The sequence below is a fragment of the Pseudopodoces humilis genome, chromosome 5 (genome assembly GCF_049639895.1).
Source record: "Pseudopodoces humilis isolate 2021_Gansu_Grassland_sample_001 chromosome 5, ASM4963989v1, whole genome shotgun sequence".
Classification (NCBI taxonomy): Eukaryota; Metazoa; Chordata; class Aves; order Passeriformes; family Paridae; genus Pseudopodoces; species Pseudopodoces humilis.
This window is the reverse complement of record NC_142204.1, coordinates 9,249,760-9,275,485: the sequence shown is the minus strand read 5'-3', so window position 1 is coordinate 9,275,485 and position 25,726 is coordinate 9,249,760. Positions and strand designations below refer to the sequence as shown.

Genomic DNA, 25,726 nt, shown 5'->3' with positions numbered 1-25,726 from the left:
CCCATATTTGCAATACAAAATTCAGATTTCCATTCTGCACATGCTCCCAAATCCCAGTCACTGCCAGATATGCACTTTGCAATGGGGCTAACTTCTGTCACATGTTGTTGGTTAGCTTGGCACTTTAGCCCTGGCAACATTCATGTCCATAGCTCTATAAATTGAACTTAATCCAACAACACTCATGCTTAAAGTCTGAAACAAAAAGCAGCCCAGTATTAGGGGGCATTGAGTGCATGTAAAAATGATTTGGAGGGGCAGTGCTCAAAACAGGCACTGAGAAGTTACATATTAATACTCTGACTCTCATGACTATTACTTTTGATACCATTAAACTGGAGGAAACAATGGTCCCAGTTGATACAGCCTAGCAGTTTAACTTGGCTGATGGAATAATTGAGTATAAACAATCCTCGTGTAGGTTTAGGGAGATCTTCATGTTCACAGACATGTCAGGGAATTTCCACTTTAGCAGTACAAGACATTTCTTCAGTGCAACAGTTATGCTTATGTGAAGGCTCATATATATATAAATATTTTAGGGAAAGTATTAGATCCTTAGCCAGATTAATTACATTGTGAAAAGTAGTAATAAATAATCTCTATTTATATTCATTCTCAGGAAATATAGGGCAAAATTATACAAGTGATTTCCCATTTTGGGGAAAAAAGAGAATATGGTCAGAGTTAGGAATAAATCAGAAATAATAAAAAGATAGTTGTCCTTTTTAACCAAACTATTTTTATTTCCTGGATTTAGTGCCTTTATTTTGGTGCAATTTTCAATATTGAATTCTTTTAAATGGTAACTTACATCTGCCATAATGCAATTACACAATATTTTTCCTCGAAGCAGTATGTGAAATTGAATCGCCTTGTTTCCACAAAAAAAAAAAAAAAGAAAAAAAAGAAGAGAAAAAAAGAAATAAAAAAAGCAAATCAAAACATCAAAACCAAAAAGTTTTCTTCAAGTCTTTGCCTTTAAATGCTGTATGACAGAAATGTCTTGTGGTTTGCTAATAACAAATCACAATTCCTGTGGGATAAGAAGGTCAAAGCATTACATTTTGCTAAATGGGTAAGCATTTGTTACATTTAGGAAAGCCAGTCTGGTATCCAGTGTCATTACTGCAGAAGCACAATGTATTTAATTCAAACAGGGAATCAGATTTCTTCTGGATAGACTCATCTACAGCCAGTGTCCCAGGGAAGAGGACTAACATTTTTAAAAATGACCAATGATGTTGAGTACCTCAGCTGACATTTTAAAGAAACTTGACATCTGGAAGCTGTGGCTCATCTGTCATTAAAGAAAATATTCTACTTCAGGTTTCTAAGGGGTGGAAAGAACAAACGGGTCACTGGGTTTTGGAACACGTGCTATTTCAGCTGTGCACGGGGACTGATATGTTCTCTTAGAAACAAACTCTGCACCGTAACCAGTGGGGGTGGGGCGGGGGGGCGGGGGGAACCCAAACATTATACATACATGCCCTTCACCAGCGATAATTTTGCTTATAGTTTGTGTTTCTGGACACCAAGGTGTCATTGTGTCAGACATGATAGAAAACCAGAGAGGTCAAGTCCCATAAGAAGAGAGTAAATTTTAACTCTTTCCCAGCAAAGGGATTGACTCCTGAGTAGATTGTTGCAATACCAGAGCTTCCTCCTCTCATGACGTTAATTGCCTTTCAAACTGATTCCGGCCCAGTCTGGACTCTGACAGAATTAAGGTTTGGGGGCATTGCAGAACTGAGCCTGTTCCTATTGGGGTTTTGCGGACATGGCAGTGTTTGAACAAGATTAAACTCTTGGTTCTGCTGTGAAGCCTGTGGGATGCGTTCCTGTGTTGTCTTGGCAAACTGCACACACGTGGCTCTGCTCTTTTACCATGGCTGTGGTGTTACTCTCATTCCTTTTCCAGCAGTGGGAGAGAGAATTTACACATCCTTTGGACAGTGCTGTGCTTTAAATCAATTTTAACAGCAGTGGAAAGTTAGTATTTTTCAAATTGTATTTTTAGTTACTATGTAGTTACAATTGCATTCCTAATACCCACATTTAAAATACACTCTGTTTTTGTTCTAAGACATGTCTGATGTACTTTTTAAAAGGCTTTCCTAGTTGACTTCTTAAATCTAAAGCATTTGAACTAGCATTCTACTCTCATGTTGCCTTGCAATTGATTTTGGTTTGTAATGAATTTGCTTTGACTGTGTAGACAGGTGTTTTGAGTTTGCAGAACTGAAACATCAGATTTTTTAGCAAATATTGTGAACAAGCACTGCAAGTTGTATCTTTCAGAGCTAATCCTTGGCAACTGGTATCTCAGAGGAATATGAATGTTATGATATCTAAGCAGAACTAATTGAAACACTTGCAGTCATTCTTCAGTTTTTTGCCACCTATTTCATTATTGTTTTATCATTATAAAAGAAGGGTTTGGTGCTGAGCTTCACTGAGATCAAGAATTGTTCATGGATTACTTCAGGGTACTACTGAGAAACCTTATCCCACACTTGATAAGAACAGTATAATCTTTTATTTGGAGAACTGGCCAAATCCTGCCAGCATTATTCACATGCTGTGTGCTACTAAAATAATGTCTTTAAATAAAGTAGCAATCCAAAGTACTGTAATATAATGCAAGTTAAACAATCAGTGTGTTAAAACATAGCTCCAGGTATAATGATATAAAAGACAATATCTGGAAAGACTGTGAGTGAATAAATTCCCAGGACAGTTGCCTAGCATGCAGACATCAGCTCATTTCTGATGCGGTCCTTGATTTAAAATCACCTTTATCCTCCTCAAAGTACATCTCACAGAAGTCTTACATTATTTTGCAGGTGATGGAACATATCTGTGTTGTTGATATTTTCTCTTTCTAACAACTAGATAGAAAATACATTTCAGATGTAACCTCTCAGTCTGCTTTTGAGCATAAACCACTGATAGCACAAACGGGGCTAAAGTGAATAACTGTTAAAGGTTATTTTTAAACATTATTTTGATGGATTTGGTTGTCTTCTCACTAACCGCTTTTACTCAATGGTCAGAATTAGTCAGGATTATATCAGTTTGCAAGGTGGATGCTTCTCAGAGCAACAAGCATAGGGCACTAATAGTTTTTTACATGTTGAAATAGATTAAAAATATAAAGTCTAAAAATCTAATCTCAAATTATGACTTCTAAAGGGACATTTTAAATGTACCCATTAAAGAAATATGACATGGTTGGGCTGTTTTTCAGTTTGATTTCTAAATGCAATTTGAAATTGTTACACAAAAAAACATAGATAAGTTAATAATTGCAGCTCTTCTGCCTCTCCTAATTTACCTATAGTCTTCTTATTGTAGCTAATGAGCAGTGCAGCCAAAAGTTCAGCCAGTATTGCTATTCCAAAACTGCAAGCCAGAAACCTGAAAAATCACAAAATGCTGCATTATTATGATTAATTTTCTATTCTTCCACATTTTATTCCAAGTTTGAATCACAGATATCATACATACAGATTTTTCATGAGCTGTAGGAGCTGGACTTCCAGCAATTCCAACATAATCCCTTGCTGCCTGTGGCATGGGATTCTGAGAAAGTCAGGGACTATCTTGGGACTGTCCATGAGGTCACAAGAGTTCATTATCTACTTCAGAGCTCTGATCTCATGCCTGTAAACAAGCACATCCATGAGTGCCCAAATTTGCTTTTTATCTGTAATACTTTACCTACTTCTGTATGCCATGGTTAGCATACAGACAACTTTTGAAATCTGGCACATTCACCTCCCAGGAATACTGTGAGGCATAATTCTGGTTTGAAAAAGGGTTTCACATCTCAATGAAACATTTTCTGAGCAGAAAATAAGATTCTGACTGTCCTCAGTGCTGTGGTCCAAAATAACTTGTCCTCTCTTTTGGATTAGTGTTTGTTGCCATGTTGCATGAACATATTTTTAGGACCCCATTTTTATTATTCGTTGCTGGGTAACCTGCTGGTTTGGATCCTAGCAAGAATCAGTCAAAACAAAGTATTTAAACTGCTGCTAATGACCATTTCGTGAGATTACTGACCCCATTCTGTTCTGTCTCTGCCTGCACTAATGGCCAATTTTCAAGAGATTGTTTCCTAATTAATTCTGCCATGTGATGATTAGCATTGTCAAGTATTTAATATCTCCTTTCAGACTGTGAGAAGAACAAAACTTGCAGGATTTTGTTATTGCTGCCATAAGACCGGCAAGTTCCTGACTTGATGATAATTCAGTTCTTTCTGTGGAGACCATGAGAATGTAACAACCTTCTGCTGCTTAAAATAGTTACATGTACAAAAATTCCTCTGTTCTTCAGAGGATTTTTAATAGGTTTACCCTTCCTTTAGGGAGGAAGGGAAATTAAGGAGGTGCCCATCACGATTGTCACCCTGTTCTGCAAGTAGAATGCCAGTAGTTTAATGCAGGAACACCTCAGTCCAGCAAATCAGTCTGTCACAAAGATTTTAAACGTTCTTGTTGTTTTCCATTACCTATTTTTTTCCTGCTCTAAATGGTCTCATGTTGCATCTACTAGGAAGAATAAAAAGCAGATTTTAATTTTCTGTGTATTATATTTGTAATTCAGTGTTCAGCAGAAAGTCATCCCAGTTTAAGCACCTAGTTTTCCAGTTTCCTCAACAATAATGGGGTTTCCAGAAGAAACAAGGATATCCTATTGCTCAGAGAAGAGCTCAAGGGTTTTGAGAGTGAAGTAATGATGACACCGGTGTTTATTTTCAGGGTTAAAATTGCCTAGAGCCGAGCATTATGCAGCTTCTGCAGATTTCCACAGGAATTCTATAACTTAATTGGCAGTAGAGTTTGGCCATCTGAATTTTTGGAGAGGAAGGATTTCAGATTTTAAAACTGCCTTAGATGTTTTAAATTCAGAAAGAAAGTGGTCACAACTAAAAACTTTGTTGTGAAGGACTGTTGTGAATTCATGTTGTAAATATTGGCTTTTCACAATTATTCTGATAAATATATATTATATGCTTTCACTATATTCTTTTCTCTCTTAGCAAGTTATAGGCTTAGATAGGAATTCTGAATGGTAAGGATGTGTTTCATCCGGACAAGGCAAGACAATGGGAGGATCAAGCTGTGGAAAACAGGCTGTTATCAGCAGCAGGAAATGGAGAGCAAACTGTTATCAAAAAACTGGTACCAGGACCTGGGCAGGGGGGAAAGATAAGCTCAGCTGCCCTCAGAAGAAGGATGAGGGGCCCAGACCCTTATCAACAACTGACCATCTGCAGAAAAAAGGAAACCAGACTCCAAAAGAATGCTGACCAGCTAGAATAATGATGACCAGCAAAAAAATTATGCTGACCAGCAGAAAATGAGATTGTGCAAGAGCATGATCCAAGAAGGCGGAACCAGGGAGGGGACATGCTTGAATATGCATTAACCCCTCACAGCAAGGATGGGATAAAAGGGGTATCCCTGGGATACCAGGTGTGTTCCTGGCAAGGCGCCAGGGCATCCGGCCGTTTTAACCCTTTGCTTTATTTCTTATGTCTCCTAATTGTCTTTTATTTATATTAAATTCTTTTTATAATTTATTAAGTGAATCTCGTTTTTAAGAATTTTGGGGGCTCTTTCTGGGATAAGCACCTCACCTCTAGGACCACCGGAGATCCAGAACGGGGAAACAGGCGCGCCCCTGCTGAGTTCAGCAGACCCCGCTCCGTTTCTCCTAGCGTGGGCCAAGCGGCTGTAGGTCAAAACCCCGAGGACAAGAAGGAGAGGGATAAAGCAAAGGAAAGGGGAAAAGGCTCCCTAAAAACCGCGGTATTTTTGCTCCATAATTCTTGTGCACGAAGACCCAAAGAAGAAGATGGATTGTAAGTAATCTTTGGCGGAGCGGGAAGCGGGGGTTGCAAGATACCCCCGTTACTGGGTTACTGGGTCTCAGGGGAGGGGTTAGCCCCTCAGGAAAGGGAGCCCAAGGTTTTCCTGGCACAATCCACTGGGAAAACAGAGTAAAATGTGGATTCTCTAAAACTTTGTCAAGTTGAGGATTAAATCCAAGAAATTTGGACTTAAAACTGCCAAACTGAGGAATAATCCAAGAAACTTGAGATATTTGACATATTACAGTGCCCATAGGCGTATATTAACAAGTAACTGGGAAGTAAAGAGCACCTTATTGTCTTGCTGTGACTGGGTGGAGTTGAATGAACAGATGTGAGAATGCGTAAATAGGTGTGATTGTTGCGTTAAAGTTTGTGGGGTTTTTTTTTGGAATTGTGTTGCTAAAGAGGAAAGGTTTCCTGTGCTGTGCTGGAGTAAGAGTGAACACGGGTCAATGTTTCCACAGGAACTAGATCACGGTGGGGACACATGGAGTGATTCGCTTCCTCCCTGCGAGCTCCTGTCATGGAGCCCTGGGGGGGGCAAACCAGAACTGGGGCTTGTAGCCCAGGAGCCGCGGGGGTGTTGTATCAAATCTGTTCTCAGCGGGTCTGGTCTCAGAGCAAAGCCAAGGTTATCTTTAGTGGTGATGGTCCCTCCGCGCCTTTCTTCCCCCCCGGGCAACAAGAGCTGCTTGCGGGGGAGGGATCGCTTTGGTGAGCTGGTATGTGATTCAGCGTTTGAAGTGTTTGTTTTTTTGTTTTTTTTAGAAGTTTTTTTTTGCCCCACTGTGGCGGCGGTGAAAGGTTTTCCTGGGAGATCGTGCTCCCAGGGCTACTCCCTGCTGAGCTATTGGGACGGAGGGGCGGGTCAGCCTCAGGAGTGCAAGGGAACTCCTGGAGCTCCGGCCGGCGGTGAGTCGGGCCGAACCCTGATAAGATCAGGCACGGAGGGTGCCCTGAGGGGATGAATTCAGCTCATCCCTTTTGAGTAAAGTGAGGGCAGGGGGCCGTCTAAGTCTTGGTGCCCCTGGATTGTTTAAACTTATTTTGGAGCTCTCAAGCCGCAGAGCTGTGTTTAGGTGGCTGCCGGCAGGCTGGATTGAACCACAGATGCTGGTTCGGGTTCCCTGCTCCAGGCACAGGGGGATCGGAGGAGCTCTCAGTGACTCCTGGAACCTCCTGAAGCTGTGAAACAGGCCGGGAACATGCCCAATGGTGAGAGAGCCAGGCGAGTCCCTCTGGGACCCAGGTTTTCTATGCCGGGGTCTTGTGAGACCTTAGGCACATTAAGTTCTGTGATTCCGAGAGTAAGGACTGGTGTCAAACTGTCTCAGAGAGCTTTTTCTTAGCCAGATGTGTGAGTGAGATATGGAACAGTACTGGCGTATGGTATCAGCTCCAAACCAAGGGAGCTGCAAGTTGCAAGCCTTTGTTTTCCCGGGTTCTGAGAGAATTCTGTGTATGATGGTGCTGTAAGCTTCTGCAGCAGTAAGCTGTGTCGGTAATTAAAATTTGAGATTTCAGGAAGAGCAGAGAAGCTTTGGAGAGAAGCTTAGAAGAATTCCAAGAAATGCATCCTGGGAGAAAGTGGAAAAAGAAGTAAGCTCTGTTTGTTTTTTTTTTTCTTGAGTGACTGCAATATTTATTTTGTAGAGAAACAAACCCATTTCTTAGTATGCCTTCCAATTTCTTTACTTTAGTGAATATCATAAAATTTTGTAGTTGATTTTAATTTTAAAGGCAAGTTACAGTAATTTGCATAGTAGTCACTTCTTAAGGTGAAAACTTATCAGGTTGTCAATAAGTGTGAGAGCTGTTAGCCCTAATGTTGTTTGTGTCCCGTGCTCATGGGCGCAGCCCATGGTTCTTAACAGCAGAACCTGGTACCAGCCTAAAAGCAAAATCCTATGGATTGTTGTAAATCTTTTTACTGCTGCTGAAAATTATTTTGTCTCTCTTTTCACAATATGAAATGCTGATCATCTCTCTGATGATTTCTAAAAAGAGTTATTGTGATGGTGTGTTTAAGTGAAGATCAGGCTCAGAACTGCCATAATTTCTTGTTCTTTTGAATTTGCCAAGAAAGTGCACATGTCTCTAGGAGTGCTTGTGTTGTTTTGCAGCTGTGCTTATTACAGAAGCAGAAGTGGACCCAGTTAAAAGATTAGAATTAAAATTGTTAGTCTTTCAAATTGAGAAGAGAATTGTGGAGACTCTAAACTTGGGCTATTTTAATAAGTACATGTGTTAATTTAGAGACGAGTCTTATTTTGTGAAAGAAGAGTTTGAAAACAATTGTAAGACTGGTTCTTGCTATAGATTGTTCATAGTATATAAGCTGCAAGTGTTGTTGAAACATAAAGGTATTGTCAGAAACTTGTCAATGTATCTAAATTCCTGTAAAAATAAAAGACCTGATCATATCTTGTCATAAAAAAAAAGTTACACTAGAGATTATTCACATTAAGCAGCTGTGTGAAGATGGATTCCTTTGTACTTGTAGAAGAAAATTTAGAGAAGAATGATGTCTGTGTCTTCATTTCTGGCTTGACTGAAGATCTGTTCAAGGCAGTAGAAATAGTAATTGCAGGTTTGTTTTAGTTGGTAAAAGTAGCTGGCTAGCTGACTGGTCTCTGTGTCTAGCACCTTTGGGGCTTTGGGAAGGGTCCCCAAAAAGGAGGTGTTAGAATTTGTAGTTGATTCTGAAGCAAAGTAATTTGTGTAGTGGAGATTCTGGAGAGATGTGGTGTAAAGAGTGCGAGATGATAGTGGCAGAGAGAGAGAGAGGTTTGCGATGCCTTTCATTAGAGTTGTAAAGATTTTTAGAAAGAGAGTGAGAAGTGTCTTGTTGGCTCCGAAGAGTGTGCACTGGCTTATGAGAAGAAAAAAAAAAACAAAAAAAAACAAACAAAAAAAACCCACCAACTTTCAAGCGCGATTAGAGGTGAGAATTGTGCCCGAAATAGGAGATGTTAGGAGTATCTGGAGCGCTGGGTTAGGAGTTGCTAGGTTTAGGTGTTGTTTTATTGCTTTTATGTAAAGCGGCTGCAGCAGGACCCGGTCCCTGTGAGTGGTGAACAGCGGGGCCCGGTGTGGCGGCTCCCGGTCCTCTCCCACCCGATGTGAAGGGTGCAGAGCGCGGTTCGTGAGGGGCGCTGCTGGAGCGGGACCCGCCGTGTCTGTGCCGGGGTCTCGAGGGGTGCGGGGTGCCGGCAGTGCTCGCCGGCCCGGCAGCGGTGCTGGGTGAGGTTTGGTGCTGAGGAGCGAGCTGGCCCAGCAGAGGAGCCCCAGACCAGAGCACTGTGGACTCCGGGCTCTGCCCCTCGGCTGTGGTGGGAGCCGAGTGTGTTTGAACATGCCAGTCCTGTGTGTGAAGGGACGGCACAGCAGGGAAAGAGGGGACACGAGCTTTGCCCCAGGGTCAGCACGCAAGTGACAGCCTATGGGCCCCTCCCTGCAGAGCGAGCTGCTGAAACAGCCTGCTCGGCCCAGAGCTGCGGCAGCAGGAGGGGGAGAGAGAAATAGCCTGAAAAACTGCTGTGAATGGGAAAGAAGGAACGGAACAAAGGACGAAGAAACAGACCGGTGTATGATGAGACCAAAGCAAAAGTAGTCTAGCTCGTTAGGTTCTGAAAACGTCATCAAAGTGTTTAATTTCTTGAAATAAGATCTCTTTCTCTTATTTTTTTTTCCTTTCTTTCTTTTACTCTTGTTGTTAAAAAGGAAGGGGTTTGTTCTAAGAAACCGATAAAAGAAGTTTGTGAAGCTAAACAAGTAAATATTAACCAAAGGGTAAAAAGGTAATGAATGTAATTTATTTGAAGTCAAAACTAACCTAGCCTTTCTTGTTTAACTAATTTGAACGCGCAGAAAGAGATTGGCTCCTATGTTAACTGTTAAATTTTGCTTAACCCAAGAATTTTAAAGAATACTGATGGAAAATTTTGATGTGATGTTTTCATTCTCCCTGTGTTATTAAGAAATTGTTTTCAGGTACTACTGATAATTAAGGCAGAGAAGCTGCAATCTGGACCAAAGAGTGAAGTTGGATTCACACCAATAAGATCAAAAGACCTGAGGACTGGACTGTAACACCCAAACTGAGTGATACAAACTGGACTCTTGGATAGAGGCCGGCGGTAATGAACTGAAACAATCCAAATGACCCAAGGAATGAGCTAAGAATCACGCCTAACTGAGAAGTAAGACCAAGCCTGTATCAGTAGTTTCAAGTCCTGCCTGGACAAGTTCTGAGACACTTTCAATATCCACCTTGGGGAGGAAAACTCCCACTCCAAACAGGAGGACTGGGGCTGTTTTGGTCGGGAAATCCTCGTATATTTTTGCTTTTGCTTGTGATTTGTATAAAGGAGGGGGGAAGAACCACAACTTCCATCAGTGCCACATCATATACCTTGTCTAAATCATCCCAATACGGGACATGCTATCTGGATTAAATATAAGTGTTTAAATTAGAGAATAATAGGTATTGTGGTTCACAAAGTTAAGCCTCTCGTTGCAGGAAGTGTTGGGTGCCAAATCTATTAAGAATAACTTAAATGATAACTTTTTTTACAGATGGGAAATTACTAGTGCATGTTGAGTGGGAAGTACCTGAGGAACGGTGAGAAACTGCTGTTAAAAGGTGTCAAAAGAAATTTGCTTGGAAATTACAAAAGAGGAAGTGACAAGGAAATAGGGGGCAAGACCAGACTGACCACTACAACTCGCCACCGAGAAGAATATAAAACACCTGCTGTGAGCCGCAACCTCATAGGCAGGATTGGTGGGGGTGTAAGCCATACTGGACCCCTATTATTCCTTCTTCTGTCACTTATCCTTTTCCCTTTTGGGACACCAGCAAAGCCATGTTACAAATGCTATCAAAAGCTTTACATGGAATGACACTGGGTTTTCTTTCTTATTACCCACACCAATATCAATAGTCACTGCTATAACCCATCCAAGTTAAGTGCCTGTATACATAAATGGGAAAAATATTGGATCACAGAAAACTTAGGAGTCAGTGGTACTAGATTGGGAAGCACTTGCCCAAAAGGGGAAAAATGGATTTGCTTCATGGGGGCGGTCAAGAGAGAGACCCAAGATTTGATAAAAGAGCAAGTGATAAGAAAAAAAAAAAAAAGATAAAACCAACACAGAAACCTAAACCTAACTTAACCTCACGTCAGGACCTGTATGCAAGGCTCAAACAGCAATTAAAAGAGGAAATAGATATCTCAAGACTAGGGAAAAACCTGTTTGTGGATTTAGGGGAGAGGATAAGTAAAGAACTTAACATAACGAACTGCTGGGTCTGTGGAGGAGCCTTGATGATGGAGGAATGGCCATGGAAAGGTAGTAGCATAGGCCCGGTGGAACTCCCTAAGTGGAACCGGACGAATATAAGAAGGGGGACTCGACCAGAAGGATGGATTCTAAGTTCAACAGTGATAGGGGAAGAATGTTTATGGCGAACTGGTAAGGAATCTATTAAAGAAATAGGGAAAACTCCCTGTAAAAGGTATAAGGTTAGTAATGGAACTTCTACATGGTGGATCCCAGAGGAGCCAACTCTGTATTGGACTCAAGGAAAAGTAAAAGAAAAGAATTGTGTGTATGATAATCGAACCAGACTCTTCAGATGTAATGGTAAAGGGAAAAATCCTTACTCTGGAATCCCAGAAATATCTAAATTTGGGGAAAATATAAATCAACAGAAAAATGACTATTGGAAGGCACCAGATGGCTTATTTTGGATATGTGAGAAAAGTGCATACCCAAAGCTCCCTTTGCAATGGAAGGGGAGTTGTACTCTGACGAGACAGAAATCAGTTGGGGGTGTTAGTTTTGGAGGTCCTAAAAAGAAATAAAAGAGAATGGTTTTGAGCACCTCAAAAATGGGGAGATGAGAAATGGCCCCTGAACGCATATTGGAAACATTCTTGGGCACAAGATGGAAGTTGGGGATATCGAACCCCAATTTTTGCATTATGAAACTCCAAGCTGTTGTAGAAATCATAACCAATAAAACAGCTGGGGCTATGTAACTAATAGCCAGTCAGAAATGAAAAGCCAGAGCTGCAATATATCAGAGTAAGCTGGCTTTAGACTATTTATTAGCTAAAAGAAGGGGTGTTCTGTGAAAAAAATTAATACATAAGATTGTTGTTTTCAATGACAATAAAAATGCCATTCTAGATATCGCCAAAGATATCAGAAAAATGGCCCATGTGCTGGTCCAAAAATGAAAATCAGTAATGACCACTAATTGGTGGGATAATGTATTGGGGATAGAGTAGTAGAAGAAGCTAAGCTTCTTCCCCTTGTAGCAGTGCTACAGCTGGTTTAATAGTTCTTCTTTGTTTAATCCCCTGTTTAATTTGGCTGATCACCAATATAGTTCAAAGCATAGCAAATGCCTATAGACCTGAAATTAGCTACATCTAGAATGGCAAAAAAAAAAAAAAAAAAATCATAGTATTAAGAAAACAAAATAATGTGAAAAATCTGTTGGAAGAAGCTAAGTTGATTTGTGAATAAATGAACGAGTGCTAGAAGCTAGAAAACAAGAATTATTGCTCAAGCCAAATGATTTATAAAAAAAATAAAAGGAGGAGTTGTTGTGAATTCATGTTGTAAATATTGGCTTTTCACAATTATTCTGATAAATATATATTATATGCTTTCACTATATTCTTTTCTCTCTTAGCAACTTATAGGCTTAGATAGGAATTCTGAATGGTAAGGATGTGTTTCATCCGGACAAGGCAAGACAATGGGAGGATCAAGCTGTGGAAAACAGGCTGTTATCAGCAGCAGGAAATGGAGAGCAAACTGTTATCAAAAAACTGGTACCAGGACCTGGGCAGGGGGGAAAGATAAGCTCAGCTGCCCTCAGAAGAAGGATGAGGGGCCCAGACCCTTATCAACAACTGACCATCTGCAGAAAAAAGGAAACCAGACTCCAAAAGAATGCTGACCAGCTAGAATAATGATGACCAGCAAAAAAATTATGCTGACCAGCAGAAAATGAGATTGTGCAAGAGCATGATCCAAGAAGGCGGAACCAGGGAGGGGACATGCTTGAATATGCATTAACCCCTCACAGCAAGGATGGGATAAAAGGGGTATCCCTAGGATACCAGGTGTGTTCCTGGCAAGGTGCCAGGGCACCCGGCCATTTTAACCCTTTGCTTTATTTCTTATGTCTCCTAATTGTCTTTTATTTATATTAAATTATTTTTATAATTTATTAAGTGAATCTCGTTTTTAAGAGACTAATACTGGTTTAATTAAGCTGTATTTCAGATTCCCAAGGAATAATCTGGCTTTCAGCTTCTCCTCCCTGACCTGAGCACTTTTCCTGATAGAACTTGCTGTTTCATAAATTTGCTTAAGAATAAACACTTCTGGGAACAGTCCCACTTGCTCTGCATGTGTCTTTCACTCTGAAACCTTAGCTTGGATGTGCTGAGAGTTTAATTCCCACATTGACCAACAGAAATAAACAACTGCATGAAAACTGTCAAATATTAAGAAAGGAAAATGTCAGAAAGCTGTATATCTTGTTTGTTTGGGGTTTTTTTTGGTTTTTTTTGTTTTTTTTTTTTTTAGAAGGAGCAGGAGGGAACAAAATAATGCCTGTAACAGGAAATCTCATCCTGAATGTTAGCAAAAAGCAATTTCCCCCTCCAACCACTTTGCAAGAGAGGTTTCAGTCCCCATGTGAATAGCAGACATCGCTGGAGAAAGCATAGTCAGCACTTTAGCATAAAACCCCTGAAAAAAAACATTAAGTCACAGAACATGCTGTCCCAAAGGCTTGGCAGGCTGAGGTCACCGAGGTCATGGGTCTAATAAGGGAGTGTTTCAATTGGTTTCTACTGTTTCTCCCCTGACATCCTTCCTTTCCCTCCCTCCCCCCCTCCACCAACCTTCACACCTTTGATCCTTCAACTGCTGGGATTCTGAAACTGTATGGAGAAAACTGCAATTATCCAAATATCACCATTGCTGTGACACACTGCAGATAGGGCAGCAGAGGGCCTCCACAACTGAGTAATCCTGTAAATTGCTTAAAATAAAAACGAAGAGCACTATACACTTTTCTCATCCATTGTCAAGCTGAAATAAATAGGTCTTTCTTTAACATGCCTAATCCTGCTAAAGAGTACAAAATCCTATTACTCAATGAATTATAAATCCTGCTTCAGCACCTCATTTGTCCTGGAGTGTTTCATTGTGAAACTCAGAAATTCAATACCTCATTTTAGTCACATGATCCCTACCTACTTTTCCCTGTCCCTTCCCCCATTCTCCCATGTTGCTTGTGCTCAGTAAGGTTTGTGTTAGGGCCACTACAAACCCTGGGGAAGCAAGGAAAGACAGCAGGAGCTTGTTTAAAACCCAGCCTGCATTTTTCTGCACCTACATTCTCATTGTTTACTTTGGGAGGGTAGTGCCAGATGGGTTGAAGCCCTTGTTAAGTTGGTGTTGTGATGAACAACTGTTGAGCCACATCTCTCCTTCAGGTGCATCTGTAATAGCATCACATCTTTATTGTTTTCCCCTTCTGCGAGACAATTGCATTTTCAGATTGAGGCCCTGCATTCACCAAGTTTCTGGGATCTTTGGAATGCACCAAAGCTGCATAAACAGTACATAAAGTACTGCATAAAGTAGCTTAGATCACTTAGGGTCTTGTCTTTGGTGATGTAGGAATACAGCCCACAGCTTCTGGTGGGCACTACACCTATAAAAAGCCTTCCTGGACTTGTGGATTTGCTGCTATTCCTGCAACAGGAGTGAAGCAGGACTGTCTCACCAGGTTCTGTGGAAATCAAGGGAGCATCAGGCTTGTAGGATCACCATGAGAAGGAAAATTGGTGTGTGGAGGAAGAGTTTTCTAAAATAAAATTCTCATTAAAACCAGCTGAGTAAGAGCAGGGTTAATCTTGATTCATTTCCTTTGGTTTGCTAAGTGTGGGTCAGGGAGAACCTGATGATGCGGGAGGACAGAGGAGGGAAGGTGAGGAACTATAATTCCTCACCTCACACTGCAAGGATTTGGTACAACCCAGGGCAAGGATCCCTGGCACTGACCCAGAAAGTTGTCAAATATGCGTGGAACTGCTGGGTGTGTGGTGGGAGGGACAGCATCCACTCCTGGAGATATCTTAGCTGTCTGTGCTGGAATTCCTCCTGGACTAGCTCACATCCTTGGTACACTGTCCTGCCAGAAAAGGACAAACTAAACCTTGGAATCTCAAGGACTGTGTTTCACAATATGTACCATCAATATCTTCTAGGTAGTCTGAGATCTGCCTTTTCTCTTGCCATCTTGCCATTTCTAAATGCTCTTTAAGATGGGATAAACACCTAATTTAACTTGGCCTTTTTAATGAAATTCATTTATAATACATTATCACGTGTGTCATGCTTGTCTATGCATTTAACTATTTTAGAGCTGTATGAAATAAAGGATTACAATTATTTTAATGAGTAAATTTTCCCCTACCTTCAGTACATTTAAAGGGGAAGATTTTTTTAATCAGTTCTGTTTCCCTTATAAAACCCAATGCAAACTGCTCCCAGACATACTTTGCTAGAATAAAATACATTTAAAAAAACCCAGACACAACCTAAACAAAAACAACAACAAAAAACCAACAAACAAATGCCCAAAACCAACAAACAGCTCATTTTCCCATATTGTAATTACAACCCAAAATGAACCTAAGCCAAAAATAGAATCACAGTCTAAGCAGACGGAAAATCACCTGTAGCTATGTCTGATTAGATATTTCAGATTACATGGGGTTTTGGTTGTACTTACGTTTTTCTTGAAATCAGGTAGAATTTATTTATTTTGGCCAAAATAAACCTAAAGTTTTTTAATGAAATAATTTTGTCAGTACTAACATAAATATTTTGACTTAAATTTTGACTTAGAAATACATGTAAATTTTATTTTTAAAGTCATTTCACAGACATGAAACACTTTTCCTTTTTTTGGCTCAGCCCAGCAAGATCCATACAAGTTTACAACATGATGCACTGGGTGGAAAGTAATTTTAAACTACAGAGCTATCATAAAAATACTTGACATTTCTGAATAAGCATTTTTGTCTCCAATGATTGGTAGCTTTTTCTGAACTGGGAGATGATGCTTCTAGCAAGTCACCAAATAGACCATTCAGCAAATTCATCTGGGTAATTTCAACCTGTGGTCTTGACATAAATATGGGAAATACACAAATTTAATGAATTTGAAACAATTCACAGAAAGTTACTGCTTGCCTGTCTCTTGCTGAATGTACACAGTTAAAGATTACAAAAACAACTATCAGCAAACAAATGTTCCTGGTGATGTGAAGAAACCAAAATCCTGGAGAAAGTTGGGAGGGGGTAGAAGGGTGAGGGGGTGTTCAATCCACATTGTTTCAGAACCAAGGAAAGAGGACGCTACAGCGGTAAGAAGTTATCACAACATAAATATTTCAAATGCCGATAACGATCAGAGGGGAAAAAAAATCCAGACTGGGAACACTAAGATTTTAAGATTGTAGGGTAAGGACTTACAAAAGCATTAGAAGAAAGAAACAAAAGTTACCTTATTACTAGCAGTAGATTTTATATTTAAGGTTTGTCATCTCACACGTTAATACAATTAAAGAGAGTATTACTGTAGATGCACTTTTTTGAATGAAGCTCTACAGACAAAAATTATAAAATCTCTAGCTCAAACACTTCACAGTTTGAATCCTCAAATTTTGAATCCGTGCATTTGGCTGTCTTATCACACAAGTAATTATTGAGAAATTCTAGACACGTGAACCCATCCCCTTGAGCTCAGGAACACTCAGCACATCGGATTTGATGGGTTAGGTCCCACATGGACAAGGATACAAAAAGATGAGGGAGAGCAAAAATGTTGAGTGTGGGAAATCAGCAGGGAGTGCTACAAGGGAGCAGGGCTGAGCTGTGCAGGGCTGCACCTCCAACTGCACGCAAAGACATTTAAGATTTTCTTTTGCCTATCAGGATCTTTGATTGCTTCTGACTAATCCTTTCCTGTGTGTTCTCTCCTTCTATTTCAATCCATGTTGTGTTCCCACAAGTAGAAAAGTGTCATTTCATGTGATTATGCTGCAGTGAACCAGGGCAAAGCCTTTGTTTTCATAATATGTTATAAACTGTATTTTTTAAATTCTTCATTGAGTCTATTAAGCTTTAAAAACAGCCCTTTCTTCTCCCTCCCCACCTTCTCCCACATACAGCAAAAAAAGGAGGAGAAATCGCCCTAACACCCTATGCAGTGGTCTGGGATGATTGACAGACTGCTCGGAGACCCTGGATCCCAAAGGGAAGGGTGGCTGCAGGTCAGGACTGGGGCTTATTTACAGAGGATGGAGGGGCCCAGGAGTCCACAGGGATCAGGAGCAACACGAGGAGCTCAGGTCATAGCAGAAAGGAGCTCCTGACAGAGCCTTTAGGGAGCCCCAGGACTGGAAGAGCCAAGGGTGTCACAGGTCAGGACAGAGGGGTTTTGGCAGAGCCAAGTGGGGCCCAGGACTGCAATGACGGGGGTGAACAGATCACTGGCATTGGCAGGTATGTGTCGGGGGAGAGCTTGCCTTGCTCCAAGTGATATACTCTTGCTCATGCTCCTTGATGAGTGCTCTCTTTACCCCTGAAATATCTTTAAAGCCTGTTCCTCTACAGTCTTAAAGTGGCCTTTTAGGTATGACAGAGAGGTGACACCACAAGCTACAGCAGTGATCACATTTTGTGTTGTGTAATCACCAATTTAAAACCAAAGCAAAACAGAGTTTTCTAAGGCTCTTGGGGGTCCTGGGTTTACCAAACTCCCAGGCTACAGAGACTCCACAAAGTCTGCAGCTGAGGGGAGAAGTCAATGTGGATTCCCTCGGGGCTCAGAACAAGATCCAATAAACAGCCTGAGCTCTGGTGTATTGGGCTGTGATCTGCTAACCCTTACAATAATGCCTTGCACTAATTACAAGATAACCCACGTGGGCGTAGATGAAGTCATTGCACTGTCCAGTAATATATGTTAGAGCATAAAGTTTACCTCTTCTTGTGGGTGGATTTTCTATCAGAAGTACCAGGACTTTGTAAATAGTTGTTTGAGCTGCTTATCAAAATAATATGAGAAATGTGCTTTGAGGGAGGATGGAATTAAAAAAAAAAAAAAAAAATGAAGTTAACAATTGTGAAGCTACGTCTAGAGTTAGTTAAGTAATTTCCCACCTCTTCTTTTTCTTCATTTTCCCTGCTTCTCTTGAAAAAGACAGTTTGGGAAATATTCAAGTTTTATGATAAACTGTTCTAAATTGTATTTATTCCATCTGTTTTCAATAGTAAACATTAACCTTCAGTAACATTTAATTTCATGTGAATAATGAGAAATAAAGAGGAAAAATAATTATAACTTCACAGTTATTATATGTTTACTGAAAACTATGGATTTTACTACATATTAGGTATATTCTTACCCATCAAGGGATTAAAAGTGCACTGTTGTATCCTGCCATACTTAAAATACTGCCAAAATGCTCTGCTGAACCCTGTCACAGGGGCCCCAGGTCCTGTAATCTAATATTCAGTGTAACAATGGACAGGATCCCACCGAAATATTTCATTAAGGGGGCAACTGAAGAAAGGTAAGTCTTGCAGATATTCCATGATGCACTCCCAATGATCCTTTCCATCCAGAAATGTGAGGAGCCCTAGGAAGATTCTTTTTTTGGCATAGTTAGATGTCCAAAAACTACATTCCTTGTTCTGAAGTGGTCTCACTGCTGTTGTGTAATATTGTGACATATTTGTAGTACACATTGCTACTTGCTCCTCAAATTTCTCACAGTCCCCTCATGGCTTGAACCACATGATAAACACTTGAAATTCTTGCTTCTGCTTTCCTGCACACTTCAGTGCCAACTCCTAAATCTTCAAGAGCAAAACATCTAAATAACATCTCTTCTGGCTTTTCATGCCTTTCCTAACCTTCCTTATTTTTCTTTACAGAACACAACTTTTTTTTGCATGCTCTGCTTCTCTCCAGGCTGGGCAAGTCCTCTCTGTTCCATCATGCTCCATCCTCCTCTCTTCGCTTACATCCCTCCAGGTACCTTTGCGTCTCAGAAACCCACAGCACTAAACTGCTATGCTGACTCACAGCACTAAAAATGTCAGATCCCTCTTGCTCTTTTCTTTGGATCTGCTCCAAAGAAGCATGAACCATATGGAAAGTCATGGAAAAGGGAAGCTTGCCTTCCTTTCTGTCAAAGGCCAGAAGACTGTAAGAGCAAAAAGAGTGGAAATCTGTGATGGAAATAAATTTTAACAGTACTGAAAGGCATGGTTCTAATGCGTTCACATTTTTGCTGGGATGTAACATTAAATACAAGTATTCTATTTTTAAATATAGATGGGTAATAAGGGACTGGTTTAAATAAGCAAAATATGCATTTACAGTTACTTGGTTTACTACCAATGCTGAAAAAGGCCAGTTCATAAACACAGCAGAAACATAAGTGTGTCTGTGCATTTGAACACACAAAAAGGTGTTCTGGGTTACAGACCCATTTTCCTTCAATTTTTTGGGTCTTCCACTACAGTTTATTTTGGAAAATAAAAGAAAATCGAGGAAAATAGAGCTGAGAGAACTACTGTTTCCTAAGTTTTCAACAACAGTTTCACTACAGCTGAATCTGCAGGGTCATCCTTTAATTCCTCCATTGCCTAGGCAAGATATGCAATTCAGCACCAATTTTAGCACCAGGTAATAATGATTCCATCCACTTTTAGCATAATGCTCACCTGCATACTGAAATAAATTGCTTTGCTGAGTAACAAAGAGGTTATTTTTGTCCTTAAGTGCTTTGCTGAACTACAGAATGTTTCTGGGTTGAACACACAGATATCAACAGATTCTGCACATTTGGAGGAGATCTGAGCTGGAAACAGGAGAATGCAGCCATACACATAACAGGAAATAGTACAGAGTTGTCATGGAGTTACTTTACCTTTAAGAAAGTTTAAGTTGCTGGGAACTGCCTGGAGTCTTTTCTCCTGACCAATTATCGGTCATTGCTGAGAATTGACAGCAGTTTAGGCCATTGAAAAGTGGGATCAACTTGTGAACCCTACCTTAAAGTGTAAAACCAGAGCTCTCTTGGTTCTCTTTGTTTCCTGGCTGGGAAGGGTGGCGGAGCTCCAGGCCTCCCGTTCCCTGCCCAGGCCATGCGGCCGGGCGGGGACTGGGCTGGGCCCAGCGTCTCCCGGCCGGGAGATGCGGGCCCTGCGGAAGGTTTTCCCCGGGCTCTGGCCGGGCCGGGCCGAGCCGATCTCTGGCTCGGCTGCAGGTTTTTTTTTGCTGTAACTAAATTCACTAGAAACTGCTGAGTGAAGAAAGAGAGAGGCTCTAGACCTGCAGCGGGCTGGGCGCGGCGACTACACTCTCCAGAGCAGCCATGAGGCACTTTCCATCGCAGACGGCTCCAGCTCCTGCACTGGCCGGGGCCAAAGAACTACCTACAACAGCCTGGGCAAGATTTTAACTCTTTCATTTCCCAGATGAGACTTGCGGATTAATCTTTTTATCCAGAGAGAGAAAAAGAGAGTGATCAACATGAAAAGAGACTTTATAAACTACCAGTGACAGGAAAGAAAAGAAGCTTCAGAAAAGGTAGAGAATTAAGAAGATGCTTTAATTAAGCTGAAATATCTTTCTGTTAAAACTATGGAAATGGACAATAAGGTCTTGAAAACACTCCTTTAATTCATGACAGTAAATAGGGAGGAATAGAGTGTTCAAAATGTAAATTTTGAGTAAAAAAGTAGAGTAATTATGGTACAGTGAAGTGCTGGAAGATTTGAAGCCTTGAGAGGCAATGAGAAAACTGTTTTCTAGTGAAGCTCACAGAAACAGATGAAGACGACTTTTTGCCTTTGAATAACTTATCCTTAAAAATCCCATCCCTAGACTCATAGCCCATACACACTTGAGAGTGATGTGTAAATGGGAGGAGTGGGCTCTAATAACAGCAGCTCTGGGCAGCTAACATTAGAGCAATGGAAAACTATAACAAAAATAGTTTTTCTTGTGAGAAACTCCATAAATTAACAGGAAGAAACTTCTGTTTCTCTATAAAGACTGGTGAAAAGACTGTAGCAAGAATTGGGACTGTTTTAACCATCAAAGTTCCAAAGTTTTTGTCTCTTTTGTCATGTGAACAAGGGAATAGTGGGTAGACAGGGGATGAAAAGGTTTTTCTGGAAGTTTATTCTGGTGTTCTTATTGTAGTTTGTCAATAAACTTTCTTTTTTTTTCCTTTTAAGTTTTATGCCTGTTTTGCTCTTGTTCTAATCCATATCTCACAGCAAGAAATAAGTAATTTTCTTAGTTATTGGTTTAAAACCACGACAAGAGTGTAGATAACTCATGCAAAATAAAACAAACATGTGGCAACTGTGTGTCACTGCATGGTCAATTATAAACGTTTTTTTCTGTGGTTCTGCTGGGAAAAGAAACTAAGTACAGGCAGTATTGCTATTGCTACAGTTGTCAGATTGCTAGAGAACCACAACTGTGTCAGACTGAGATTTTAAATAAGCATTAATACAAATAGAGCAGATATGCACTAAAATAAGGCCACATATTGTACATGGCTTTTGAAAAAAAATTACTATTAATAGTCTGATATATTTTTAAAAATTCTCAAGTTTCAGTCTTTCTCTTTGTTGCCATACAAAAACTGATAAGGCAAATTAACCAGTTCTCCTTTATTTTCACTGAATTTCCATTTCTAGTCACAAGTGTAATGTAACCCAGCCAGCTGCTTCTTTCCCCTACTTCACAGGGAGATGATTATTTACATCTATTCACTGAATTTAAAAATTGCAACCTAGACTTTATGGTATAGATGACAACATCCTTCTGACAGATACAATTTCCAACAGCTCACATGTTGGCCCCAGTTCAGTAAAATGTGGTAATAAGGACTGACAGTCACTAGGTAAAAAAAGTCTTAATTTCTACCTGGAAAAAACTGTTCTCGCTCCTCATTAGTGGCAGTTGGAGACTGCAGCCATTACAACATATCCCTCGCTGCTTCTCTGATAGGATATAAACCTTCAGAAAGACAGGGTCTGGTTCTTTCTCATTGTAAAGGTCAGAAATCCAGTGTGTGAACAAACAGGTAGCCAATATTGACCAATATAACTGTAAGAATACTCAGATTATTAGCAGTCCTTAACATTTGACCTAATGATGCAAAAAATCTTGTCCTAGGTATCACAACCATTCTAAGATTCCATATGGGCTATTTGACATTTGTGACTTGAGGAGAAAGAAAATTTCAGCCATCTAAAAATTGTGCTTTATTCTTTGCCTGTTTTCTACCCTTTGCCTGTTTTGCTACCTTTTTCCCACCCCAGTTTGAGTACATTGGCTCAAGAGATCCAATCACTTGGCTCAAGAGATTCAGCATACACTTCTTTTCCTGGATCTTCTGCAATGCCTCAGAGATTGTAATCATCATTATGCTTCCAACTGAACTATCTCTTTTTTCTCCACACCATGCACAAATAGTGTGTGACTGTGCTTTGCCGAATACTTAATTCTACATCAAATAGAAGTGAGTTTTGGCATCTCCCTTGGTTAGGAGCATCTTCAAATCTAATTTATACCTTTTGAAGGTTTTATGTCGGGCTCAGGTCTGGAAAGAATAACATATGGGCAGGCTATTCTTTAATTAATTGTTTGCTTTCTCTGGCTACTCTGAGAATCTGTTCTTTGTCCCGTGTATCAGATAATGTCATGACTCTTAGGTTCTTTATAGCCCTAGTAGCTCATGTACCTTAATGCATTTATATTTGTCTTCAGATGGGCTCCAAGCTGGGGTCTTGCTAACAGAAACCAGAGCAGGGTGGAAGCAGCCTTCCTGATAACCACACATTCGAGGCCTCTTGTTGTGATTCTTGTCTCTTGCTGTTTCTGTGACCTCTCCCATTCCCCTCATGGTATAATCATCCTTATTACAGTAACAAACATCTTGCATTCTCTAATCTATTGTTTCTAATCTCACAATTATTTCTTGTCTAGAATGTAACTTTTATAAACAGAAACAGAGTCCAGTGCCTTCTGTTCCCAAAGCACAGGCATCCACCATTTGAGTGAGTGAGGAACCTTAGTAGGCTTTGGGAGATTTAGGGTTCATGATTAAGATTGCCTTAACTTCCAGGTGCAAGGTGCTGGCTCTATATATGGAGCAAGGAGGTGTTAAAATATAGTACATAAACAGCAACATGAGAAGAAGTTGCTGATATTTTTGCCCTTTTGAAATGCTTGGTTTAAAATCAAGCAGCAATGGGTTCATTGCAGTTAAAATCACAGCTAACAAAAAGAAGCTGTGGGAGATGTGGAAATGCTGAACATCTGTCGTGGTTTAAAGTCAGAGGCCCCTGGGAGGATTCAGGCCTCACCAACAGGATTCCCACCTAAGAACATACTGAATAAAGAGTCTATCCAGCCTCATCACCTGCCAGCGATGTGGATACTTCAAGAAAAATAGATGTACCCAGTGATATTTGCTTGCCTTTCCAGCACCTAAGGCTTTGAATTCCTCAGGCAAGTATTCATTCTATAGGTTTAGTGAGTCAGATGCACCGAAATACATGCTGTGGAATTAGTCTAGGCATGTTCAGTTAAGTGGTCTGAGAGGTGGAGGTGTCAGGTTTTCTGTCTGTCTACTGGTGCTCCTAGAAAAACGTACAAATTAGATAACTGTGAGTCTGCTGCATGTGCAGGAGTATTTCCTTCCAGAAGTCTGATACAGGTAGCAAACAAGAGGAACAGAGAAAGAGAACAGAAGACCTTTCTGCTTGAGGAAAAGCACTAAATAAAAGTAGTGTTCGCTCTCTCCAAGCAGGACTGTCAGAAGTTCACTCTTATCAAAATGACTCTCAGCTCTATAAGCAGCTGTTCAGGCTCCAAATGACACTTTTTTTACCTGTTCATCAACCATTATCAGGACGGTGCCATTAACCTGGATTGTCTTCAGCCATGGCAATGGGTGCATTTGATCTCTGACCACTTTCTGCACAATTTAACCCAGACTGAAATCTAATATTACATAATAATTTGTAGACTCATCCATGCTCACTAAAAAGAACCTCATTTCTGGCATGTCCCAGTTTAAACAGGTGATAAGGACAGCAAGAAAGAGAATTTCACTGACCTAATCAACTAGAGACATCAAAATAAAACTAGTAGGCTATTAAAAGTTAGTTGGGGGGGGGGGGAATAAGGCAATGAAGCAAAGCGTGTGGGGCAGGAGAAAGCAAATACATGTATTTGAGAGTAGGAGAGTTTAAGCAAGTGATCTTTTGTCAGCAAGAGCAGAGAACCTAAAACTAGAAAATACCATGAGACCATCTGAATGGCAGCTGGATGTCCTTATCACTCATACTACCACAACTTTTAAAATGGTGGAAAAAATCCTAACGGAATAACCATTCCTTTTTTTATATTTAACAAATCATATGACTTTCACATTCAGAGGTTTCATTATAACCTCTAGCAACTAAATGCTAATGGGTTCAGTTTTCATGTCTGCACTTCAGAATGAAAAAAGGGTCAGAAATGAGTTGTATTTTTTCCTCTTCTCATTTAAAAGAAATGATATTTTTACTTGTAAGGAACCAAGTGGAGTTCACGTGCTTGGTTTCCTCTGTGCTGCACATAAAAACAGGAAAAGCCAGTCTTTTGGCTGTGCTTCTTTTTATTGTTGGTTGTTTGACATGTTTTTCTATTACAATTCACAGCAGGGAGCGTTTATCTCCGTTATGAAAAGCAGTTGGGCCATTGTTAGGGTAGAAAGCTGCACTTCCCCAGGAGGAAGTCAAGTGTCTCTGCAGTGTTGTAGGAAGGCATTCTGCTGTGGAAGCCAACATGTGTTGGTGCTGGGGGACTGTGCTTTCTGAAGGAGGTGCTCAGCCACTCTCTGAGGAATGTCAGGTCTGTTCACTTAAAAAAAGGCATATATTGTATCTTAAGGTTTCTTTTTCTACCTCCTCCTTCCTTCCAAAACAGTAAGAAATATAATGTTGTCTTATTAATCTTTTTTTTTTTTTTTTCGGTCCCAATGTTAAAAGCTCATTGTTTAATTTTTCCCCAAATACAAATTCCTTGAACATTCATATCAAACATAGTCAATACGTTTTTTTAACTCAGAGGTGTGTGTTGCTTCAAAATTAGACCATGGTGTTTGATTCTACCAGTCAGTCTTTTGGCCAGAGCTGGGATGGCATTTCACCTTTGAGAGGACCCATAAGTTAAATTCATTCCAGCTTGAATAAATGTGATTCCATCTGCCTAGATCAAATAATAAAATGAATTTTAAATATCATCCAAATCATTCATCAAAGTTAGAAATCTCAGGCAGTGTGAATTTTCAAAGGGAATGTCAGTCAGGAATCAGTATCTGCTCTTTTCAGCAATATTCTGATCTGATGTCAAACTTTGTATTTGCATAATGTTATTGTTGTGACAAACGAGATTCACTCTCTTGGTAAAATTTAAAAGTTTAATAAAAGACAATAAAAAACCCAGATAATAAAACAAAGATTAACAGCCGGGTGCTTGGCACTCTGCCAAGAGCACACCTGGTGCTTTGGAAATACCATTTCTATTGCATCAACCTGATGCATATTCATAGACTTTATGTATATTCAAACTTTTCTGTTAACTAGTTTACATTTTCCAGGAACTGTTTAGCTTGGCCACTCCTTGGGTCCACCTTTTCA

At 40.3% G+C, this 25,726-nt stretch overlaps 1 long non-coding RNA gene across 1 annotated transcript; it reads left to right on the top strand.

The window, feature by feature from the left end:
• The first annotated feature begins 6,347 nt into the window (after positions 1-6,347).
• LOC148184263 (uncharacterized) lies at positions 6,348-13,314 on the top strand. Its single transcript, XR_015772586.1, has 2 exons — positions 6,348-7,489; positions 9,871-13,314. It is a non-coding gene; the product is annotated as an uncharacterized LOC148184263 (long non-coding RNA).
• Positions 13,315-25,726: the final 12,412 nt, after the last annotated feature.